The sequence below is a fragment of the Triticum urartu genome, chromosome 7A (genome assembly GCF_056163025.1).
Source record: "Triticum urartu cultivar PI428250 chromosome 7A, HENAU_Tu73, whole genome shotgun sequence".
NCBI classification, from domain to species: Eukaryota; Viridiplantae; Streptophyta; class Magnoliopsida; order Poales; family Poaceae; genus Triticum; species Triticum urartu.
This window is the reverse complement of record NC_141879.1, coordinates 582,574,718-582,588,132: the sequence shown is the minus strand read 5'-3', so window position 1 is coordinate 582,588,132 and position 13,415 is coordinate 582,574,718. Positions and strand designations below refer to the sequence as shown.

At 47.9% G+C, this 13,415-nt stretch overlaps 1 pseudogene; it reads right to left on the bottom strand.

The window, feature by feature from the left end:
- Nucleotides 1-8,501: 8,501 nt before the first annotated feature.
- LOC125521940 (peroxidase 2 pseudogene) lies at nt 8,502-9,705 on the bottom strand (annotated as a pseudogene).
- Between the last annotated feature and the right edge of the window lie 3,710 nt (nt 9,706-13,415).

Genomic DNA, 13,415 nt, shown 5'->3' with positions numbered 1-13,415 from the left:
CTTCCGGTGGTCCCGGTACAATATCGATTACCCCCGAAACTTTCCCGATGGCCGAAACTTGACTTCCTATATATAAATCTTCACCTCTGGACCATTCCGGAACTCCTCGTGACATCCGGGATCTAACTCCGAACAACTTTCGGGTTACCGTATACTAATATCTCAACAACCCTAGCGTCACCGAACCTTAAGTGTGTAGACCCTACGGGTTCGGGAGACACGCAGACATGACCGAGACGACTCTCCGGTCAATAACCAACAGCGGGATCTGGATACCCATGTTGGCTCCCACATGCTCCTCGATGATCTCATCGGATGAACCACGATGTCAAGGTTTCAATCAATCCGTATACAATTCCCTTTGTCAATCGGTACGTTACTTGCCCGAGACTCGATCGTCGTTATCCCAATACCTCATTCAATCTCGTTACCGGCAAGTCACTTTACTCATACCGTAATGCATGATCCCATGATCAACCACTTGGTCACATTGAGCTCATTATGATGATGCATTACCGAGTGGGCCCAGAGATACCTCTCCGTCATACGGAGTGACAAATCCCAGTCTCGATTCGTGCCAACCCAACAGACACTTTCGGAGATACCTGTAATGTACCTTTATAGTCACCCAGTTACGTTGTGATGTTTGGCACACCCAAGGCACTCCTACGGTATCCGGGAGTTGCACAATCTCATGGTCTAAGGAAATGATACTTGACATTCGGAAAAGCTACGGCAAACGAACTACACGATCTTTGAGCTATGCTTAGGATTGGGTCTTGTCCATCACATCATTCTCCTAATGATGTGATCCTGTTATCAATGACATCCAATGTCCATAGTCAGGAAACCATGACTATCTTTTGATCAATGAGCTAGTCAACTAGAGGCTCACTAGGGACGTGTTGTGGTCTATGTATTCACACATGTATTACGATTTCCGGATAGCACAATTATAGCATGAACAATAGACAATTATCATGAACAAAGAAATATAATAATAACCATTTTATTATTGCCTCTAGGGCATATTTCCAACAATATATCCTGTCATTATTAGTGCTAACCTTTCAGAGCATGAAGAAAAGAAATTATTGAAAACTCTGAAGAAGCACCGTGCTGCTATTGGATATACTCTTGATGATATTAAGGGCATTAGTCCCACTCTATGCCAGCACAAAATAAAATTGGAGAAAGACGCTAAACCGGTTGTTGATCACCAACGACGGTTAAATCCTAAGATGAAAGAAGTGGTAAGAAAAGAAATACTAAAGCTTATGGAGGCAGGTATAATTTATCCTGTTGCTGATAGTTATTGGGTAAGTCTTGTCCATTGTGTCCCTAAGAAGGGAGGTATTACTGTTGTTCCTAATGATAAAGACGAATTGATCCCACAAAGAATTGTTACAGGTTATATAATGGTAATTGATTTCCGCAAACTAAATAAAGCTACTAAAAAGGATCATTACCCGTTACCTTTTATTGATCAAATGCTAGAAAGATTATCCAAACATACACATTTTTGCTTTCTAGATGGTTATTCTGGTTTCTCTCAAATACCTGTGTCAAAAGAGGATCTAGAAAAGACAACTTTTACTTGCCCTTTTGGTACCTTTGCTTATAGACGTATGCCTTTTGGTTTATGTAATGCACCTGCTACCTTTCAAATATGTATGACTGCTATATTCTCTGACTTTTGTGAAACGATTGTTGAGGTTTTCATGGATGATTTCTCCGTATATGGAACTTCTTTTGATGATTGCTTAAGCAACCTTGATCGAGTTTTGTAGAGATGTGAAGAAACTAATCTTGTCTTGAATTGGGAGAAGTGCCACTTTATGGTTAATGAAGGTATTGTCTTAGGGCATAAAATTTCCGAAAGAGGTATTGAAGTTGATAAAGCTAAAGTTGATGCTATTTAAAAGATGTTGTGTCCTAAGGACATTAAAGGTATAAGAAGTTTCCTTGGTCATGCCGGATTTTATAGGAGGTTCATTAAGGACTTCTCTAAAATTTCTAGGCCTCTGACCAATCTCTTACAAAAAGATGTTCCTTTTGTCTTTGATGATGATTATGTAGATGCATTTGAAATACTTAAGAAAGCTTCGATTTCTGCACCTATTGTCCAGCCTCCTGATTGGAATTTACCATTTGAAATTATGTGTGATGCTAGTGATTATGCTATAGGGGTTGTTCTAGGACAAAGACTTGATAAGAAATTAAATGTTATCCAATATGCTAGTAAAACTCTAGACAGTGCTCAAAGAAATTATGCTACTACTTAAAAGGAGTTTTTAGCAGTTGTATTTTCTTATGATAAGTTCAGACCTTATATAATTGATTCTAAAGTAAATGTTCACACTGAGCATGCTTCTATTAAATATCTTATGGAAAAGAAAGATGCTAAACCTAGACTTATTAGATGGGTTCTCTTGCTACAATAGTTTGATTTGCATATTATTTGTAGAAAGGGAGCTGAGAACCCCGTTGCAGACAACTTGTCTAGGTTAGAGAATGTTCTTGATGACCCACTACCTATTAATGATAGATTTCCTGATGAACAATTAGCTGTCATAAATGCTTCTCGTACTACTCCATGCTATGCTGATTATGCTAATTACATTGTTGCTAAATTTTTACCACCTAGATTCACATACCAACAAAAGAAAAAGTTTTTCTATGATTTAATACATTACTTTTGGGATGACCCACACCTTTATAAAGAAGGAGTAGATGGTGTTATTAGACGTTGTGTACCTGAGCATGAACAGGAACAGATCCTACGCAAGTGTCACTCTGAGGCTTATGGAGGACACCATGCTGGAGATAGAACTGCACATAAGGTACTGCAATCCGGTTTCTATTGGCCTACTCTCTTCAAGGATGCCCATAAGTTTGTTTTGCATTGTGATGAATGTCAAAGAATTGGTAATATTAGTAGACGTCAAGAAATGCCTATGAATTATTCACTTGTTATTGAACCATTTGATGTTTGGGGCTTTGATTATATGGGACCGTTTCCTTCCTCTAATGGGTATACACATATTTTAGTTGTTGTTGATTACGTTACTAAGTGGGTAGAAGCTATTCCAACTAGTAATGTTGATCATAACATCTTCACCAGCACATCTCATCTCAAACCCTAGTTCATATCTTGTATCCAATCTTTGTCCCAAAGCCTCGGATTGGTACCTGTGGGTTGCTAGTAGTGTTGATTACTCTTTGTAGTTGATGCTAGTTGGTTTATTTGGTGGAAGATCATATGTTCAGATCCTTTATGCATATTAATACCCCTCTGATTATGAACATGAATATGATTTGTGAGTAGTTACGTTTGTTCCTGAGGACATGGGAGAAGTCTTGCTATAAGTAGTCATGTGAATTTGGTATTCGTTCGATATTTTGATGAGATGTATGTTGTCTTTCCTCTAGTGGTGTCATGTGAACATCGACTACATGACACTTCACCATTGTTTGGGCCTAGGGTAAGGCATTGGGAAGTAATAAGTAGATGATGGGTTGCTAGAGTGACAGAAGCTTAAACCCTAGTTTATGACTTGCTTCGTAAGGGGCTGATTTGGATCCATATGTTTCATGCTATGGTTAGGTTTACCTTAATAATTATTTTTTAGTTGTGGATGCTTGCAATAGGGGTTAATCATAAGTGGGATACTTGTCCAAGGAAGGGAAGTACCCAAGCACCGGTCCACCCACATATCAAATTATCAAAGTACCGAACGCGAATCATATGAATGTGATGAAAACTAGCTTGATGATAATTCCCATGTGTCCTCGGGAGCGCTTTCCTTTATATAAGAGTTTGTCTAGGCTTGTACTTTGCTACAAAAAGGATTGGGCCATCTTGCTGCACCTTATTTACTATATTTACTTGTTACCCGTTACCAATTACCTTATCACAAAACTATCTGTTACCGATAATTTTAGTGCTTGCAGAGAATACCTTACTGAAAACTGCTTATCATTTCCTTCTGGTCCTCGTTGGGTTCGACACTCTTACTTATCGAAAGGACTATGATAGATCCCCTATACTTGTGGGTCATCATAACTGCGGGCTGAATTTGTCCCACAGGCAGAAAAGGCCAATGACGGGCCATAAGTAACCGAATGCTGGAAATGAGCCCAAGAATAAATGGGCCCTGAGAAGGCCGAAAGATAACACGGGTTGGAAACGGGCCAATGGAATAATGGGTCGTTAATGGGTATAAAGGGGTATACTATTCATTGCGGGCAAGATTCACCACGGGCCATTAATGGGCCAAGAGTTACAAATGGTCTCATATGGGCCGAAAGACATCATGGGCCATACATGGGCCAGAAGTTACAACGGAGTGGAATCATATTGGAAGGCCCAGATGAAGCTACTGGGCTTAATTCGAATAGGCCGTAATGGGCCGTGAGTTAGCGGACCGTAAATGGGCTATATACGAACAGGTCGTTAACAGGATTTTCGTGGGCCGGCCTGTTACCTTTTGACCAAGTCAAATGGGCCGGCCTTTTCACCAGAATGGGCCTCTGTTGGGCCGTACCACGTGTCGACATATCATAGGCACCTCCTGTCCAATGAATGGATGACATCTGTCCCAACGGTGAGCCAACACATGTTTCCGCCGGCCAATGAGAATTTTACACATGGAAAATCCTCATTGGTCTGGGCTGTTAGCGGGTTATCGGATCCAAAACCAGACCCGATAGCTTAACGACGTCCCGCTATGGTGGATGCCACGTGTCGGTCACCCTTGATGAAAGCACTTCCATGACGCGTGAATTATCGTCATGAAAGTGGACACTTCCGTGATGATAATTTTGGTAATGTCATGGAACACTTCTACGACAGCACAAGTATGAGTATCTTGATTCTGTCATAAATTTGTCATGGATGTACATGCATGACAGCAAACGTGACCTACTGTGAAAAACACATATCATCACGGAAGTGTCTTTTTTGTAGTGGTAGTTCTTTCCTATGTTGCAAGGTGTGAAGTTTGAGTAAAGACTCAAAACCCGACCACGATAGAAAATAGAAAGAGGATGAAAAGTCATTCCCTATGCCTCAGTCATAGGTTCTATAAAGTATGCTATGTTGTGTACCAGACCTATTGTGTACCTCACCATGAGTTTGGCAAGAGGGTACAATAGTGATCCAGGAGTGGATCACTGAACAGCGGTCAAAATTATCCTTAGTGGAATAAGGAAACGTCTCTTGGTTATGGAGGTGACAAAGAGTTCGTCGTAAAGAGTTGCGTCGATGCAAGCTTTGACACCGATCTGGATGACTCTAAGTCTCGATCTAGATACATATTGAAAGTGGGAGCGATTAGCTAGAGTAGCTCCGGCAGAGTATTGTAGACATAGAAAATTTACAAAATATATATGGCTCTGAATGTGGCAGACCCGTTGACTAAACTTCTCTCACAAGCAAAACATAATCACTCTTTGGGTGTTAATCACATAGCGATGTGAACTAGATTATAGACTCTAGTAAACCCTTTGGGTATTAGTCACATGAAGATGTGAACTAATCACATAAAGATGTGAACTATTGGTGTTAAATCACATGGCGATGTGAACTAGATTATTGACTCTAGTGCAAGTGGGAGACTGAAGGAAATATGCCCTAGAGGCAATAATAAAGTTGTTATTTATATTTCCTTATATCATGATAAATGTTTATTATTCATGCAGAATTGTATTAACCGGAAACTTAGTAAATGTGTGAATACATGGACAAAACAGAGTGTCCCTCTACTTGACTAGCTCGTTAATCAAAGATGGTTAAGTTTCCTGACCATAGACATGTGTTGTCATTTGATGAACGGGATCACATCATTAGAGAATGATGTGATGGACAAGACCCATCCATTAGCTTAGCATAAATGATCGTTTAGTTTTATTGCTATTGCTTTCATCATGACTTATACGTGTTCCTCTGACTATGAGATTATGCAACTCCCGAATACCGGAGGAACACCATGTGTGCTATCAAATGTCACAATGTAACTGGGTGATTATAAAGATGCTCTACAGGTGTCTCTGATGGTGTTTGTTGAGTTGGCATAGATCGAGATTAGGATTTGTCACTCCGTGTATCGGAGGGGTATCTCTGGGCCCTCTCGGTAATGCACATCACTATGAGCCTTGGAAGCAATGTGAATAATGAGTTAGTTGCGGTATGATGCAGTACAGAACGAGTAAAGAGACTTGCTAGTAACGAGATTGAACTAGGTATGATGATACCGATGATTGGATCTCGGGCAAGTAACATACCGATGACAAAGGGAACAACGTATGTTGTTATGCGGTTTGACAGAGAAAGATCTCCGTAGAATATGTAGCAGCCAATATGAGCATACAGGTTCCGCTATTGGTTATTGACTGGAGATGTGTCTCGGTCATGTCTACATAGTTCTCGAACCCGTAGGGTCCGCACGCTTAATGTTCGACGACGATTTGTATTATGAGTTATGTGATTTGATGACCGAAGGTAGTTCGGAGTCCCAGATGAGATCATGGACATGACGAGGAGTCTCAAAATGGTCGAGAGGTAAAGATCGATATATTGGAAGGCTATATTCGGACATCGAAAAGGTTCCAAGTGATTCGGGTATTTTTCGGAGTACCGGAGAGTTACGGGAATTCGCCGGGGAAAGTAGTGGGCCTTAATGAGCCATACGGGAAAGGAGAGAAGGGCCTCAAGGGTTGCCCCCCCCCCATGGCAAGTCCGAATTGTACTAGGGAGGGGGTGGTGCTCCCCTTCTGTTTCCTTCTCCCTCTCCTACTCCTTCCCTCTCTCCCCTCTTGGAAAAGGAAGGGGACTCCAACTAGGATTGGGAATCCTAGTTGGACTCCCCCTATAGGCACGCCCCTCCTAGGCCGGCCTCTTCCTCCTCCCTCCTTTATATACGTGGGCAGGGGGCACCCCAAAGGCACTCCAAGATTTGTCTTAGCCGTGTGCGGTGCCCCCTCCACAGTTACACACCTCAGTCATATCGTCGTAGTGCTTAGGCAAAGCCCTGCGCCCGTAACTTCATCATCATCGTCGCCACGACGTCGTGCTGACAGAACTCTCCTTCGGCCTCAACTGGATCAAGAGTCCGAGGGACGTCATCGAGCTGAACGTGTGCCGAACGCGGAGGTGTTGTACATTCAGTACTTGGATCGGTTGGATCGCGAAGACGTTCGACTACATCAACCGTGTTACTAAACGCTTCCATTTTCGGTCTACGAGGGTACGTAGACACACTCTTCCCACTCGTTGCTATGCATCTCCTAGATAGATCTTGCATGATCATAGGTAAAAAAATTAAATATTGTGTTCCCCAACAAAAGCCACCAGAAAATTATCTGTAATAAGACATACCGACGCGAAGGCACTTTGGTTTGGGTAGGTGATCTTATATAAAAAATATTTCAACCAATTAGCAAGGAGTTTTCATATCACCTTATATACTATTGTTGCATGAGCTAATCAGCCGGAATTGAGTTGAACTTTCGGATTTTCAACCTTTGGAATGAGAACAATAGAGGTGTTGCTACACCCTTCGGGGATCTTCCTAGAGTTAACAGCAAGCAACACTTCATCTATCAACTCCTCTCCAATTATATGCGAAATTCTCTTATAGAAAATAGCATGTAAGCCATCCGGGCTGGGGGCCTTAAGATGTCGATGTTAAACATGGCCTTTTTTACCTCCTCTCGTGTATAAGGCTTATTCAACTCGGTCACTCGGGGCTTTACCTTTTCAATTATATTCATATCCGGTACCTGCACACAGAAGGTGAACAAAAGAAGAAAATTAGGCTGCTGCATGGGACCGTATCCTCTCCTGATCATCAATCCATGTGCCATTTTCTCTTTGCAAACGCTTTATACAGTTTCTTTTCCACCGCCCGTTTGCTGCCCTATGAAAGAAATCCGAGTTCTTGTCGCCACTAGTAAGCCAATCAACTCGCCCTTGTTTCATCCAGTAGAGTGCCTCCTTCTCTAATAATTTTCCAATTTGCATATGTAATTCATGTTTCCTTACGACCGCATCATCAATTGACAAACGTGGTAGCACACTACCAGAATTGGCCCAAATCGCGATGGCCCCCGTCGGCATATATGGAGGTATCCTGGCGGCCTAGGTCAAGCCATAGGCGTAGAAAAGCCGCCGGCATACGTCCACATATGCCAACGGGAGCCGTCAGCAGCACTGGCTATATGCCTATGGTGGCCGTCGGCATAGGTCAAGCCATTGGCATATCCTTGGGCCCGGCTACCCGGTGGGCGACGGCCGTTTGACGGCGTCAAGCCTACGCCGATGGAGCTACCGGGGCCGTCGGTATAGGCGTATAGCTTTGCCAACATCATCGATCCGCGTATTCTGCCACATCATCGATCCGAGCTGATGTTTCTCTCTGTACGTTCTTTTCTGGTTTGTGTATAAACCTCTTTTGATTCACCAAGAAAGAAAAAAGAACAACTGTGTAGCACCAACAACCAGCCAGAGAATTTTGAGGAGTTGAAACAACAAACAAATTACATGCGCGAAATTCAACGGAAGTCACAAATAGGTGACCCCACCAGTGCAAATACTAAAGTGCACAAAAAATGTGCATGATTCGTTCGTTTAGTGGTTGACGACCCTGCAGTTCCTCCTGATCTCTCCCTGGAAACCGGTCTTCACTTCGATGGCTCCCATCTTGACCATGGCCTTGTTGAACTTGGCCTCCCACTGCCCGGGAATGTTGGCACTGTCGCGCACCATCTGGGTCGTCGCCGGCGTGGCAAGGAGGGCGGCATCCGACGTGAAGAGCACCTTGTGCGCCAGGACGTTCTTGTAGTACTGGTTGTCCAGCGCGTTGGGGGTCACCACGTCCTGGTTCACCGTCGGGTCGTTGGCCGAGCTTGGGCTGGCGGGGCACTGCCTCCTCAGCACGTTGGCGAAGCCGGTGTTGATGTCGGAGGGGACGGCGAGGCGATCGGGGACGAAGGACGAGCAATGGGACACGCCAATGGTGTGGGCGCCGGAAAGCACGACCATGTCCTCCGCGGTGAGGCCCTTGGCGGCGAAGCTGGCGATGAGCTGGTCGAGGTTGAAGACCGGAGGCGGGAGGTTGTCAAGGGCCTCCGTGGAGTTGGAGACGCGGCCGTCGAGGCGGCCGGCCGGCATGTTGATCTTCATCGTCAACCTGCTGAGGAAGTAGGCGGCGTCACGGCCGGCGAAGGCGACGATGTCGGCGCAGGAGACGACGCCGGGGCACGCCTTCTCGACGGCGTCCTTGGCGGCATCGATGACCTCGAAGCCGCGGAGGCTGGGGAAGTTGGGAGGGCTCAGCTTCTCCGGCTGCGGGTTGGCGGGCGTGGGGTCGAGGAGGACGGAGGCGTCGCAGCCCTGCACGAAGCAGTCGTGGAAGAACATGCGGATGAGGCCGGCGCCGATGCCGGCGTTCTTGTAGACGAAGCGCTTCACCTCGTCCCTCACGATGGCCTCCACGCGGGGGCACGTCTTCTTGTAGTAGCCCACCTGCAGGCCGTGGCACGCCGACGACGACAAGAGCAATGCGCATGTCAGCGCAACGGAGAGCTTAAGCCAGGCAGCCATTGTCTCCTCAAGCTCTGAACTAAGTTATCAGCCTTTGTGCACTACCAATATCGAGAGTGTGATCGACCGATGAGAAGGTGATGAGATGTTGCTCATGAGGTAGGGCTATTTATGCGTGCATCGATCGACGACATTGGATAGCTAGTCTCATCAGATGATTAATCGACGACATTGGGTCTATAATTGACCAGCATGTTGTGATTTAGCTGGTATGGAACATGGAGTCTGATTGTGGTAGATGTTCTCGTTGTTCGTTCACTGAAATGTCTTGATGAGGTATAAGCATGTTGTGGCCAGCGAGGTATGAGTGTATGATTGTACATTAGAATAGCTTTGATATTGTTGGCACAAGTATAATTGGGATTAATTAGGATATATAAGATCTCAGCTTCCGTGATAATTGTGATGGGAATGTTGTTACGTGTTCCGTGTGCCTGACAGGTCACGACGTTCATCCGTAAACATGCATGGGAGTGGGCTGTCTTTTGCCTCTTGCAAGCATGCGCATATGGCTTTTGGCTTCCGGCTCTTTTTTAGAATAGAAGAGAAACCGGGCGGTTGCCGAATCAAGTTCTTGATTTGCTCATGGAGTATGCTGCTTCCAGCACATGGTGAGTCGGTTGCATGGAAATGCAAGGTGGACTCCTGTAAACAAAACTTCAGCAACTGCCTATATCACATGGGGATCAGTTTGGCCTCTGACTTTTGTAGAACCAACAAAAAAAATATACTTGCTGGCGGGCTACAGCCTACAGCACCATAAGGTTAATGAAAGCCTTCTTCCGCAAAACAAAATGAAAGCCTTGAGAGGATGGAGCATCGAGACTGAGGCAGCCCAGAAGAAACTTAAGATAAATCTTGTAACGTGGAGTTTGACTCCCTTTTTTCTTAGAAAAAAGGGTTGAAAATAAATAAACTTTTTCCAGAGAAGTACAAGAAAATTGTTGTGCTCCAGACACTACAAGAAAATCAAAAGTTGCCTAGTATTTCCCAATAAACTGAGTGTAATTTATCGGGCGCTCGGCATATACGGCCGAGTGCGTAAATAAAATATAGAGCAACATAAGCGTGCGGCTTAGAGCATCTCCAGCCGTTGGCCCCCCAGTGGTGCCTAAAATCGCTGCCTGGAGTGAGCCGGCGCAAAAAATCGGTCTGGGGACGAGTTGGTCCCCAGTCGCCAGCCCCAGGGCCGCCCCAGGCGCGTTCAAAAAAGGCAAAAATATAGCAAAGTTCGGCATATATTACATAATAGTCGCGGATTTTTATTACATAATATGTCTAAATTAAAAAGAAACTGGCTGAACGCGGAGTAGTCGCCGTCGTCGCTGCCATCGTTGTCGGGCTTCTCCTCCTTGACGCGGTCGTCCCTAGTGGACCCCTGACCGGCATCGTCAACGCGGACTGGTGGCGGCGGCGCGTCGTCGTCGTCGCTATCCTCGATGACGATGACGCCTCCTTCGTCACGGCCCCGGCGGCGCTGCGCGAATCGCTGCAGGGCGGCGCACTGGCGCTCCCTCGCCATCTTCAGGGAGTCCGCGCGCGCCCATTCCAGGGCCGCGTCGTCGTCGAGCTCGACGTCGCCGCCGTGCTCCGTCTTCACCGCGGGGAGGAGGCCCGGCTCCGTCTTGGGCTTCACGAAGCGCGGAGGAGGAGCCGACGAGGAGGCGCGCTGGCCGCCCTCGTTGATGACAATGCCGGCGCCGCGATTGCGGCCGGCCGAGCGGCGTCTCCGCCGCGGGCTCGGCCTTGACGCCGAGCAACCCCGGAGAGCCGGAGGAATGCGAAGAAGCGTGATGAAGAGGAAGAAGAGGAGGTGACAAACCTCCTGGGCAACCATTGCCCATCGCGTCGGCGGTGAGCCATGGCCGTGGCGGCCGCCCTCGCCGGGGGGTACGCCAACGGCGGGTGGTTGCCGCCCTCGAGGTGCGTCAGCACGCCCTCGAGTGTGCGGCCGGGGACGCCCCATCACAGATGGCACCCCTCGCTGTTCTTCATGCCGCCGACTACCGGTGCGCCGTTGGTGGACGCCAGCCGCTGCTGCTGACGGCGTTGGAAGTACGCCGCCCAAGCCGCGTGATTGTCGGCGGCGTACTGGGGGAGGGAGAGCTGGGCGTCGGTAAGGGAGGCGCGCACGACCTCGACCTCGTTGGCGAAGTACGAGGGTTTAGCCACGGCGTTGGGCAACAGGGGAATGGGCACTCCCCCGTTGCTGAGCTTCCAGCCTGTTGGCCCGGCGCGCATGTCCGGCGGCGCCGGGATGTTCGCCTGGAACAGGAGCCAAGACTCCTGTTCGCGGAGCGAGCGGCGGCCGAAGCCGTTGGCCGCCGCCTCATCTCCAGGGAAACGCTCGGCCATCGGGAGAGGAAGGGAGAGCGAGGGCTCGACGGCGGCGCTCGGGAGAGGGGGGCTCGGCGGCGGCTCTCGGGAGAGGTAGAGCTCGGCGGCTAGGGCTAGGGCTGGTGTGGCCAGAGGTGAGGGAGGCCGCCGGCTTTATATAGCCGCGCCGCGCCCGTGTGTACGCGTGCGAGAGAGGGGAGGTGTCGGCGCGCCGACCCGTGACGCGCCGCCCGTGAGGAATCAATGATAAGGCTGACCGGCGGCAGCCTTGACATTGATTCCCCATGGCGTGGGGGGAAGACGACGCGCGGTGTCGCTGACGCGGCGGGTCCGCGGCTCTTTCACGCCAAAACCGCTCGCCCCGGGCGCGACGGGTTCGGCCTGGGTCCGCCGACGCTAATTTCGGACCAGGCCGGCGAAAATCGGGCTTCTGGGACGCGACTGGGCCGATTTTTCTGCGCCAGCACGAAAAAATCGCCTGAGGAGGCCCTTCTATACATGTAAAAATACTCTTAGTATATGCAAACTTCTTGGTATATTCGAAGAAATACTCTCGGCCTACACCTATTTGGTTCTTCCTCGGGCCTCGTCTCCATCACACGTTCCGGTGGGTTGATCCTCGGGCCTCGTCTCCGTCACGCGTTCCGGCCTCGGATGCTAGCATAAGGCATATGAGAAATAATTGAGATTTGGCTCTTGAATTTGTTGTTGTTCAGTGTTGGTTCATTGGCATCGCAGCCTTGATGACTTAGGGCTTGTTCTAAACTTCTCCGAACTTCCCAAACTCTACAAAATCAGCTTCTGGAGCTAGCTTCAAACTCCACTGGCGATTAGCAAACCATTCGGCACGCTCGTAGCTTCTCCCAGAGATTTGGGCCAGTTGGGGAGGTTGTAGGCCTGTTCCGCGCTGGTACAGGCCCGCTGGAAACATCCTAGCTCGGGAGCAGCCCACTAGAGACCTTGTTTGACGCTGGTATAGGCCTGTTGGAAAGCCCAGATCGGGAGCAGCCGCCATGGGTGGACCTTGGGAAGAAGAAAGGGAGCTCGGGGTGGTCTTCTGGATGGGAACCGGCCGGGATGGCCTTGTATATGCCAGATCCGGCGGTGGAGCGGAGCGCCGGCCAGCTGAGGGGTGGATTTGGCTGTGGCGGCGGGGGAAGGTTAGGTCGAGGGAGGGAGACGAGCGCAACGATTCGAACGCGAGTGTGGCATGTCGACTCGAGAAGCTGGCTCTCCAAAGCGTTTTCTTTAGCGGTGGCAGTCTCGTTGTAAATATGGGCAACTCTAGTTTCTCGTTTTTCTGGAGCTGGGCTTTCCGGGCTTCATGATTTTACACGTGAGCGGGACTGAGCTTCTCAAATCCAGCTTCTTCTCAAATAAACGTTCAGGACAGCTTCACACGAGAAGTTTGAGGAATTAGAAGCTGGAGGAGATAAGAATAGGCCCTTAGTATCCACAATCAACAACATGTTCG